Consider the following 12,969-nt stretch of genomic DNA (forward strand, 5'->3'; position numbering starts at 1 on the left):
GAGGAGCAGAGAGAGAGTGAGACACAGAATCTGAAACAGGCTCCAGGCTCTGAGCTGTCAGCACAGAGCCCGACGCGGGGCTCGAACTCACAAACTGCGAGATCATAACCTGAGCCGAGGCCAAAGCTCAACCAACTGAGCCACCCAGGCACCCTCTCAGTTCCCTCCTGCATACTGGCATCTTAAGTTGGGAATCGTCCCCCTTCCCTAGGAACCAAGGACTGTTCCTACAAAGAGAGTAATGGTTGGGTGATATTCTCTCAAGCCAAAGAGAAGCTCCCCAATCTGTCCTAGGGACCCAGGTTGACCTAGAAAGTGTGGGATAGAACACAATGTGGGGAGCCCCTGGCTCTGAGGTTCAGGTTACTGGAGGACTTCTACCCTCCTCCCTCCTGAAGACCTAGATATAGACTAAATTTGAGTGGGTCAGGCAGAGAGTCTAGTCAAGAAACTACCTTGCCTTTGGGACCAGAACAAAATCGTGGAAGGGAGACCGTGAGGCACGGCCACATCCTCTTCCCCAGGAGAGGCCAGGGCCAGTAGAAGTTTACCTGGAGACCCCGCCCTCCCTGTTCTCTGCCTCTTCACTTTCTTTATGCTTCCCCCCCCCCCATCTCTTCACACCTACTCCTGGGCTGTCCCAATCCTCTCTTCTCTGTCAGGTGTATTATTTGTACATATAAATTATACTTAAAAAAAAAAAGGAAAGGAAAAAAGCATGGTGTTATGATGTTAAACTTCACCAGAGATTTCCAGTATACCAGAACGTAAAAGGCAAAGCTTTCAAAGCCTTTCCTGAGACGCACTGCCTGAATCTCTTCTGTCCCACTTGGACTTCTACTAGGCCTTTGACATGTAAGAAATCAAATATTTCTCCCAGGTTCTCTATTGATTCTGGAGGTCAGCTAGCTTCTCTCTTGTGAAGGGTAAAATTCCCCCATTCTCCTATCCAACAAGACATCCAAAGGGAAATGTTGCTTAAGCTTAAAGAGTATGAAGTTGAAAAAAAAATTCATTAACATAGGGTAATTTCCTTTTTGACTTATTTATATTTGCTTAGCTAAAAGTATTTATTCATTGCATCGTGGCAAGCAGTAACAAAATGAAAGCAAAAAGTTTCCCATTTCATAAACACATTTTTGGATTCTGCTGTGCAACAGGCATAGCATTGGACTTTGTTAGGGACACAGAGATGAGTGTCACCTCTCTCCCTGACCTGATATGCAGCTCTCAGTTAACAGAGATCCCTAATAAGGTAAATTATAATTGCCTGATTTTGAATGTATCATAATGTAGTCTCTTTTTTAAACAATTTTATCGTAAACTAGTCTTTAAAAATTTTTTTAATGTTTATTTATTTTTGAGAGAGAGAGAGAGAGAGAGAGACAGTACGTGAGCAGGGGAGGGGCAGAGAGAGTGGGAGACACAGAATCGGAAGCAGGCTCCAGGCTCCGAGCTGTCAGCACAGAGCCTGATGCAGGACATGAACTCACAAACCATGAGATGATCTGACCCATGAGATCAGGACCTGAGCCAAAGTTGAATGCTCAACTGACTGAGCCACCCGGGTGCCCCTATTGTAAGCCAGTCTTGATTGGCTTTCTCATTTTGTTCAAAATGATATCCAGTTGATTGGTGATGATGGTGATCTGGCATCTGTTGTGCCAACTGTTGAGATATAGGCTACAGAATGATTGAAGGGGCTTTGTGGTGACAGCTGTGATATCCAAATGGCTAACCCTGGAGAGCTGGCAATGTGGCAAGTAGCAAAGAACACAGGTTTTATGGTGAAATAAACATGGGTTCAGTTTCCACTCTGTTGCTTAGTAGTTCTATGAGTTGGGGCAAGTTTTATCAAGCCTCATTATCTGCATCTGCAAAATGGGGACTAATCATAGATTGCACAGGATCACAGTAAAGATTAAAGGAAGCAATAAAGCAAAAAAATTTTCATTCAAAAATGAAAAATAAAGTACTTGGCACTGTGCCTGTAAGTCAATATTAAATGTTAGCTTTTATTACAGTTTTTGAAAATCACTTTAGTATATATGGGGCTGAAGCGAGCACTGAAAATCACTTTAATTTGACTGACCACAACATCAGATTAGCATCCGATTGTATGGGCTGGGTTTGTTTAGGATCCTAGATTCAAAATTTTGTTGTTCTACGCGTAGGTCTGCATCAGAACCTGCTAAGAAATCTTTCCTTCAAATACTTCTGACAGAAAACATGAACTATTTACCTTTCTTGGGGTCAGGGACAGAGAGGAAGCAGAATGCTCTCACTTCCTCCTCATGAAAACAATGCACCACATTTTGTAAAACATGATTTTGTTCAAAATAGTGAACACTGACCAGTATTCAGATGAGTGGTTCTGTGACAGGATAGAAGGAAGTCTGCGCTAGAAGACATTTGTTTCAAATCCAGTTCAGCCATTAATGGGCTTTCTGAACTTGGGTTGGTCACAAAATGTCCATGGGCCTCAGATTTTATATGTAGAGAATACCAGAGATAGACCAATTATGGTTCTCAAACTCAAATGCCAGTGGGGGTTGGGTGGTAGCATAAATAAAGGAATCAGCTGGGTATAAGACCTTAGGGCCTGGTAGTGACTGGGGTAAACCAGAGAAGGCATGCCTTGCCTAAAAATGACATCCTCTGCTCCAACTGATTATTGCTGATGAGAATATGATACATGAACATGGGGTCATATTTTCCTTATTTTCAGGAAAAGGCAAAAATCTGGAAGCAGATTTTTTTTTAAAGGATAAACACCAAATAAAATGTAAGTTGACATTTTGAAACCTTTACATTCAATTAACTAAGGCGTCTTCCTGGCTTAAAACAATTCTATTGTATTCTGTTCTATTCTACAAATAGAGTTACTTTAAATTATAATATAGAAAGTGGTCTTGTTAAAGAAATGGACAAAATTTATTGTATCAGTTCTAACAAACCAGTAAATTGGATTGTTAAATGAAAGAGCCTCATAATATGGAATTGACTATTATAGAATCATTATTAAAATAATAATGTAGTTCTCAATTTCTCATGGTGGCTGATGATAAAACAATATTTCACTATGCCTCCCATGGGCAGGGACTAGAAAGGAATTGTGCCTGTTTGCATGGCGAGATGGCAAGTGTTTGCCTGTGCCAGGTGTGATTAAAAAGCAACGAGCCTTTAAAAAAATAAAGAGACAAGAATTTGTATGTACAAATAACTCTGGAGTTGCAGCGAATTCCTATGGAAGGTCATAGATTCCTCCCTTCTATGCTTCCATGGAGAAGCATTTCTAGGTCCTTCTCTGAGAATTGTCTTTGCTGCCACTTTACAAGCCATGCAGTAAAACCAGGCAGTCTTTTTAGGGGGTGTTTGTCATTTTTGAATCGCCTGATGCTAAGCACTTTATAGATCTCTCTCTCTCTCTCTTTTTTTTTTTTTAACTTCATCATCACAATAACCCTATGAGGGGGTATGATTACCTCCATTCCACAGAGGAAGCACTGAGTCCTAGAAGGGTTTTAGGTAACCTCCTCAATGTCTCACCCTTCCTAAGTGGCACATCTGGGGTTTAAACCCACGTCCTCACTTTTAATTACTTTCGTCTACTTCCTCTTGAACATGAATCACCGGGCTGGACTTTGCACAGTTCTGTTCCCAAAATCCAACCCCCTCTCAAAGGGTCAACCTTTGCCATTAATGAGGGTATTCAGGGGAATGTGTCCTGATTCCTGGACACAATTAATGAGAAGGGGTTTCAAAAGCCCTTTGAAAGAGTGGCAGCATTACTGGCAAGAACATCTCGTTTCCCTAGGATTCAACTCTCATTTGTATGTGTAAGCTCTGGTCTCCTTACTTGAAAAAAAGAGAGAGAGGAAAAAAATAGTAAATGAAAAAGGACTTATATACTTTAAAGTTATGCCTTAGACCAGCATTTTCTAAACCTGTGTCCTGTGGAACAACTGTCCTGAAAGAAATGCGTCTGTGCTCAAATAAATTTGGGAAACTGCACATTTTACCCCCACCTTGACTATTCACAAGGCACTTGGGCTTAGAAAAGCCTCTGGAATTATTTCATGTCATTTCACTTTTCTTAACATCTCATAGGATATTGGGAATCTATGCCTTTGGTATGCATATTATTTTATTAGATTATTTGTACCCCACCTTCTTTTAGAAAGCCTTGCTAGCAGTGCTTAGGCAGGTACAAAGAATTCCATCTTGGAGGATACATGAAACCATTTATCTCCATATAAGGCCTAACTCAGACCATCTTGTTAGTGTGGATTCATCGGGTGTGAGATCTGGGAGGACGCCTCCCTGCCACACTGTCCACCTGGTCAAGCAGCTTGGTACACACAGCTTCTCTGGGCACCTCCCAGTGGGTGCTCCATCTTCCTGAAGAAGGAGATTACCACTTGCAGCATGTTAAAGGAAAAATGCCCCTGAACTTAAATCTACACTCTCACCGTTTTTGTCTGGAGCAGGTTCCATCACAGCTATTTCCCAAATGGCTAATCCAACATTTCTGTGGGTATGTTCCATGGAATATTCGTTTTACATAAAGCTCAGTGATAAAAGGGTCCCATGATCAATAAAATTGGGAAATTGCATATTTCGTTCCCTTTTGAAGAGTCTCTGTTTAAGGATAGAAAGATCAGTGTAATTAAGATTATCTTCAATTATCTTCACTTACTCACTTTTCCCAGACTTACTTGGATTTTTGTTGTTGTTGTTGTTGATGTACAATCTCTCAACCCTATAAAGCCTCATATTTCAGGGAATATACTCTGGCAACAACTGGGCAAGGCTGTTCTAGATTTGTAGCAGATAAGTGGGCAGATCTGATGGGATTAAAAAGAGGAAGCGTGGCCTTGCCTATAACCATTACCAGTCTAAGCACAGAATCCCAGCTCTGCCAGTTATAGGCTTCAAATTACTTCACCTCTCTCACTTTGGTTTTTCTTTATATTTTAAGAGGAGAATATAAAACCTAAATTAAATGTTCATTTTAAGATTAAAATGAGTTAATAGATGGCAAGCTGCTGAAGATGAGGCTTGTCACAGAATAGGCTTAAAATTTAAGTCCCTTCTCCGTGGTGCTTCAAGACCAGGGCAATACACGCTGAATTTACACACAACATCAGGAGGATGGGCTGTTGACTAGTTATGCCAACTCCTAGAAAGGAAAAGTTTGACTATCCTGGGATGAGAGATAATAGACTATAAAAGCAATGAGGTAGATTCATGCTCTAATCTTTGCTAGTATGCATGCCAAGAATATTCCAAAGGGAATCCCTGCAACTCTAACACCTACATTCTAATCCTGGCCCTGCCACTGATAAAAGATGTATGTGACCTTAGGTAAATCACTTAACTTATGGAGACTTGTTTTCTCACCTTAAAAAAGAGGAATTGGGGGCACCTGGGTGGCTCAGTTGGTTAAGTATCCAACTTCTGCTCAGGTCATGATCTCACAGTTCGTGAGTTCAAGCCCTGCATCGGACTTTCTGCTGTCAATACAGTGCCCACTTTGGATCCTCTGTCTCCCTCTCTGTGCCTCTCCCCCCTCTCAAAAATAAATAAACATTAAAAAAAAAAAGGAGGATGTAAACTACATATCTCTCTGGAGTGCCCCTCACCTCCCACCATATTTACATGAAGCTAAAGTAGGGTTGTTTCCTATCAATCCAGATGAAGAGGTGGTGGTCTACTTAAGTGTCAGCTGAATTGCACTGAGAATGTTTTGCAAGGATGAGAGACCAAAAAACCCCCAAAACCAAAAAACTGTGACATAATGTGCTCATATGTGATGCTTCCCATTTTAATGCTTTCCTGTCTTAAAAACATATTTTTAAATATTCAAGTGTAAATTATTCACATGGCACATGCACTTAGAATATGTGCATTTAACTAAAGTGAATCATCAGCCTATCATTAATTATCATTCAACCAGCCCTATTCTTTTAGATAAAGGAGAATATTAGTAACTGAAGGGGCTGAATCATTTAAGCACAGTGAGCTCTAAACAAGTTGGCAAGCTTTCCAGCTATGCCCTTAAATCTTCTAGCAGCTTATAGCCTGTGTGGCTTGATCTCTCATTTACCTATATATGCATATATAACACATGTTGCATATGTGCCTGGAATTGTGCGTTTTTGTGTCACACACACTACCCATGGCTGGTTAATTCCTTGGACGATGCCCATAACAGTTCTCTTGGACAGGTGACAATCTCACTAGACCTCAGTTTCCCTAGCAGTAAAACTAAGGTTCTTCACTATATCTAACGGCTCTTCCAGATCTGATGTTTTATGTCTATGCTCTTTGATTATTCTCTGGCAGAAGCATTGGAGACATGCTCACGTACATTCTCTCATGTAATTCTTAGAATCTTCCAGGAAGTCTTTTTGTTATCATAATTCTGATCTTGACAGATGATGAAACAGATTCACCTACTTTATGTATCATGTACATAATAAGTGACAATTACAAGCTTCAAAACCAGATTCTCTAGTCTATATCTGATTAATGCCATCTCCAAGTGAAAGTACTGGCTGCTCACTCTTTTCTTCTTCATGCAGAGTAGTCTTTACTGAGGGGACATTATATGGGAGACCCCTCCTAAATCATCTCCACCACCCCCCCACCCCAAATAGCCAGAAGAATCTGCTCTGGCCTAGAAGACACAATGCAGGCCACTGATGTGTGAATGAAAATTCTAATGGTAATCGAGATATCACAAGTGACTAGAGGGAATTTGAAGTAGTAGGTATCATTAGAGTCAGGGGATGCTGGCACATGGCCAGATCAGCAGTCTGGTTGGAGACTAGGGGAGATTTTCTGAGCAGGATTACTCCTCCTATTCAGCTATCTGCAGCTCCCCATGCAGAGCCCAGTCCTACTCTTCCATGAATGAAGCCCACAATGCTACAAGCATAGATTCATATATATTTGAAGTTAGAAACAACCTAAAATACCTTGTCTTGCCCCCTCATTTGACAACACAGCCAGGAGAAGTCTCAAGGCCACACTGAGTATTTATGGTTAATTCTGGGAATTAAGAGCCAGTCTTCCTGATTCCCTCTTCAGTGTGCTCCTCCTGCTGTCCCTGGAGAGGTGAGGAACCAGGGCAGGAAACCACTTCAGCGGCCCATTAGTCTTGGCATCAACACATGTGCCCGCCCAGTCCTTTTGCTATTGTGGACTTCCATCTCCAGCCTCTTGGCTGGACGTTGGGCAGCCTGAAACTTGACCTTCTTCCAGTGTAGCTAGATCCTAATTCTCTGATCTTCTGCTCATTTCTTTACTTCTCTGTTGTTACCTCAGTTTCCCTCAGGACTCTGAGCTCCGTGCTGACCCTGTCACCCACTTTTTTGTTCCTTTTGAATTAAATGCTCTGGTCCTACCTTTTGAATTCAACCAGGAACCCCCTAACAATTTTATGGCCTTGGTGTTAATTTATTGCTTGCGAAGACATGCGACCCCCACACACACACCCTCCTGCCATCTAAGCAGTTGGATGTAGGCACCAGAGGGAGGAACTGGAGCTTGAGGCTAGCAGATACTTTTAAGATACCATCCTCTGTTCCCACTGCGATATTAACAATAAAATCATGAAAGCTTTTTTAAAAAAACTATCATTGATAGGGAATTTTAAGAATATTATTCTAAATGCTTGAGGAAATCAAATATGCAATTTGAAAAGATTATTACCGGGGGGTGGGAGGCAGGGGAGGGTGGGTGATGGGTATTGAGGAGAGCACCTTTTGGGATGAGCACTGGGTGTTGTATGGAAACCAATTTGACAATAAACTTCATATATTGAAAAAAAATAAAATAAAGTGCTCTTCTCCAAGGTCAGAGCATTCTTGATGGTGATGTGATATGTGTTATCAATAAAAAGTATATATTTCATTAAAAAAAAGATTATCAGAAGTAAAGTCATATTTCTAAATATTTTCATTTTAAATCAGAAAGAATAAACATATATGAATTGAGCACTAAGCTAAATATCCTAAGGAAAACAAGAGAAAATAAACAATAATTAGACAAAATAATAAATTAGAAAGCAATTGGAATAATAAATAAATCCAACATTTGATTCTTGGGAAACCAATAAAATAGCAGACCTTTGAAGGAAGCAACACTCACAAATGGAGAGAGCATTAATTATTCAATAAAAGGTTTTGAGTAAATTTGGGTAAGTATTTAGGAAAGAATCAAGGCAGTATCTCATCTCATATTATACATAAAAGTAAGTCTCAAATGGATCAAGGAGTCAAATGTTTAAAAAAAAATTTTTTTTTTTTAAATTTTTTTTTCAACGTTTTTATTTATTTTGGGGACAGAGAGAGACAGAGCATGAACGGGGGAGGGGCAGAGAGAGAGGGAGACACAGAATCGGAAACAGGCTCCAGGCTCCGAGCCATCCGCCCAGAGCCTGACGCGGGGCTTGAACTCACGGACCGCGAGATCGTGACCTGGCTGAAGTCGGACGCTTAACCGACTGCGCCACCCAGGCGCCCCTAAAAAAAAATTTTTTTTAAGGGGGTAGATGTAGGTAATAGTTCATTGATCTTTATGTAGGAAAGAACATTTTAAGAATAAAAGCAAAGAAAGAATATGTACCATATGTATGCATATCAATATCTTTGGGTAGTATGATTATGTAATCTTTAGTTTTTCCTTTAAGCATTTCTGTGTTTTGCAGAATTTCTACAATGAGCATATAGTGTTCATAAGCAGAATACACCAAACTGCATTCAAAAGTTTTCAAGTCTTTACTTGAAAAAAAAAATACAGGTTTAAAAGGTTTTAATATCACTTTGAGACTACTCACATTAATTAGTTCCTTTAAAAAGGGGATTATTGTTTCATTGTATTTCTTAAATCCCTATGAGCTGAACAGTGTTGTTACGGTTGTCCGCCAGAATGTAGCTATTAAGTCATTTTGTGACCCTATACTGACAGGCTACCAGGTGTGTCAATACCAGGGCACTGGACAAGGAGTCTTGGGCCTCATGACCTTAAGCAAAGCTTTTCACAGCCCTCTGATCCTCAGTTTCCTCTTGTCAAACAGATATTAATATCTCCTCTACCACTTTCACAGAGTTTTTCCAAAGACCAAATAAGATAATCCAGCAAGAATCTATGAAATATAGGCTATTATGAAGGCAACAACCATCATTTAAAGAATGAGCTATTGCCTGCCTGGAATTAACAGTTGGTATGTACAGTCTTCCTAAATCTCCTTCTTGTAAGGAAACATACACTCCCTTGGTTGCAGAGAGGAAATAAAGTCCTCCTCATTCCTCCTACAGTCCCCTTTCTTACTGAATTCATGAGGGTGATGACTAAGAGATATAAGTGCATTATCTTTGGGGGCAAGGTCAGATCGGTCAACACACATCCCTGTGTGCACCTCTACCAAAACTCTAGGGGGAAATGCCTGATGTTTTCCTTCCCTAAGAATAGAGGAAGTGGCAGAGACCTCACAGGTTCCCATAGGACCAGAGGTGAAGAGCAAATTCTAGACTATCTCCACACCAACCCACAGGATGGCTGCTTGGCAAGCCTATGGGATCTAGATCTCTGATTTGTGCCTCAGAGTATCAAGTTCATTCAGATGGTACATTGGTCCCCACCAACCCTTCTATGATGCTGCTTTTGTGAGCATGGTTGTCAAATCTGAGTCATATTACTGCAGAGTCTTACTACATGTAGTTATGGGGACAGGACCATCCACAGCACCTCTATGTCCCAGAGCCACTGCTCCAACTAGACTTGCTACAAGGAGCGAACTGCTCTCTCAGCCACCACAGGTAAAGAGGGGGTAGTGTAAGTGACCTGGAAGGGAAGCAGACCATATGCAGCCCAGGCTGCATGTAAGAGTCACCTAAGGAGTTTTTAAACATCCTCATGACCAGGCCACACCCCAAGTGTAGAATTTAACTAGAACCCCTCAGGGTAAGAACCAGTTACCACCATATTTTTAAAGCTTCTCAGGTCTTTCCAAGTGCAACCAAGATTAAGAAGCTGTGGCTTAGGATCTAACACAGACCTAGGCATCTCCCCTGCTTCAACATTCACACAACCTTCCCTTTGCAAGTCCTCCTCCACATTCTGCTCTCTCGTAAGTGTGCCTGGCTCATACTTTGCCTGCCAGGGAGCTAACTCAACCCTGAGGCGTCCTTTCTCCTTCAGCTCCTCTGCTGGCTGGCTCCATCTCTGTTTGCTGATTCCAAATACCCAGAAAGGGACTTATCTTTAGCCTAATTTGCCTTTTGAACCAGGGTATTTGGCCCTTGGGAGGCTGACTGACCCCAGGATCAGCTATTCTGGATAAAGACATGAGTCCTAGCCCTAGTAATCTGTGGAAAGGGACAGAGTTTGTGCTCTGCTTGGTCTGCTCTAGGTCTGTCATGTGTGAAGATGGTATGGAGTAGCACAGTTTCCTTTTAACAGGGACTGTGGGATTCTTTAACAACTGGCCCAATGGCAAATCATAATATTGAAATCAAACATATTTCAAGAAATTCATAAAAATTAAGGATCAGAGTTTCACCCTCTTTATAGAACATGATTTTTAGTCTTTTAAGTATACATAGAATAATAAAATGGTTAGCCTATTCAACTATATTTATAATGTATGTATAATTTTATACATCTTTGTCTACAGAATCCTTGTCCTTAGAAAACCACAACTGAATTTAGAATTGAAAGACTAAGATACTCATTATTATCTTAACCAGAGTGATTTTTTTTTAGTTTTTATTAAGAAACTTTTTTTTATTGAAATGTAATATACATAATGAAAAGTGTACATATACTAAGTGTTTATCTTGATGACTTTTTAAGAATGTTTTTCAGAGAAGTTTTAGGTTCACGGCAAAATTCAAGAAAAGGCACAGAGATTTCCCATATACCACCTACCCTCAGACATGCATACCCTCCCCCATTACCAACATCCCCCACCACAGTGGGACATTTGTTACAATTGATGAACCTACATTAATACCCAGGGTCCCTACTTTACATAATGGCTCACTTCTGATGTTGTAGATTCTAGGGTTTTGACAAATGTATGATAATATGTACCCATCATTCTGGTACCATACAGAGTATTTTCACAGCCCTAAAATTCCTCTGTGCTCTACCTATTCATTCCTGCTTCCACACCACTGTGGTTTTTTATAAAGTGAATATCTTTGTAATCAGCATCCAGGTCAAGAAACTAAGCACTATCATTACCCCAAAGACTCCCCTTGAGCTCCCTTCCAGTTACTACCCATCTCCAACGGTAACCACTATCTCGATTTCTGGCAGTATAGCGAGTCTTGCTGGGGTTTGTGGGGTTTTTTTGTTTTTATTTTGTTTTGTTTTTTTTGTTTTGGTTTTTTTTTATTATGTTCTGGCTTCTTTCTCTCAACTTAGGTTTGTGAGATTCATTCATATTTTTACATGTAGCTTCCATTTTAGCCAGAGATTTTAATCCTTGAAATATCCAGTTCAACAAGCATTATTTAACCAGGAACTGTGCTCAGGGCTGGGGACACAAAAGTAAATAAGGGTAAGCCCCTGCTCTAAGGAACATTCAATCTAGTAATGTAGTAATGACAAGAAGTTAATGTAAATTGAATTCCTTTTGTTTAACAAATATTTATTCAGTGTCCACTATGGGATGGGCAGTATTACAGGTGCTAGGGATAAGCAATGGACACGCAGATACAAATTCTACTGGGAATCCTCTGTTTTATTTCCCTGACATGCGTGGGCAAGTTCTGCCCACTAATATCTATTTCCTGCTCTGTTTTGCATCTAATTTCAACATAAGGGGAACTAGTGTTGAAAGCTCTTTCTTCTGGTGACTTAGAGTGTACAGTTTTGAAGTGGCTGCCCCAACCACGGGGCAGTTTGCAAAGCAGTGAGCATGGGAGGTATTTCTCAGTATCTATTTTTGCCTTATTCTATTCTGTCCATCACTGATACTGCCTATTCAGAATGAAACAAAGCTCTGGAACATGAGGAAGGCTTTGGATGTTACTTGGAGCAAAGCTGAGCAATCTTGTTTTTCACAACTGTGAAGTAAGAAGAGACAAGTGCCAGAGTTATGACTGGAATCATAAACCTTTGAATTTGTTGTAATAACTACAAGCATCTAATAAGTATCATTATTCATCAGTGTTGACTTTTCAGAGTCTAGTCAATGACTTAAGTATAAAGCTATGATGTTGGAAGAGGAGAGAAAGAGAATCCAACATCACTCCAGGATTGATAGCTTAAGATGAAATGGAACAGAGCATCTAGTTTTATTTATTTGGTTCATATTTCCTCCCATATAAAAGTAGAGATAATAGTAAACTTCACTTCCATGTATCTCTGTTTTACCTTCAGAGATTCTCAGTCATGCTCAATTCATCTCCAACTCACTGCTTTCCCCTCCCCTGATTATTCTGAAGCAATCCCAGATGTCAAAATTTTCAAAAATGTTCAGGAAGTAAGATCTCTTAGTATTAATCTCCTTAGTTACAGGTATAGAGAGGTGAAATCACCAAGCTAGTTAGTGCCAATTATTTTTAATCCTTAGACTTCAAAAGTAAGTCAAAAAGATTCCTAACAGAGAATATTGGACTTTACATAGTGCAGTTAAATGGGATGTATGAGATTTGAATTATCAAATTATGTCAAACACCTGGTCTAGTCCATGACCATGATCACATTTTGGATAATAGTTACAAGTGGAATAAGAGGTTCCCCCACACAAGAGCCTTAATGTGTAGATGGAACATCACTTGAACCCATTATAAATTTGTCACCAGTACATTTAAAACTTTATTTTTAGCTTGTATCAACACTTTATCTAATGAATTCCATAAATTAATACTCACTCAAAAAAAAAAAACACCTCATCTTTGTATTATTTGGCCTATAATCACCTCTTTTAAGCCTGTCATTCAGAAGCTG

At 40.0% G+C, this 12,969-nt stretch overlaps 1 protein-coding gene across 4 annotated transcripts in view; it reads left to right on the plus strand.

The window, feature by feature from the left end:
* Positions 1–12,969, plus strand: part of LGI1 (leucine rich glioma inactivated 1) — a 38,442-nt gene that overhangs the window by 5,853 nt on the left and 19,620 nt on the right. The window lies entirely within an intron of this gene.

The sequence above is a fragment of the Lynx rufus genome, unplaced genomic scaffold (genome assembly GCF_022079265.1).
Source record: "Lynx rufus isolate CCGP_SWC_20201006 ecotype Redwood Valley unplaced genomic scaffold, mLynRuf1.p SCAF_11, whole genome shotgun sequence".
NCBI lineage: Eukaryota > Metazoa > Chordata > Mammalia > Carnivora > Felidae > Lynx > Lynx rufus.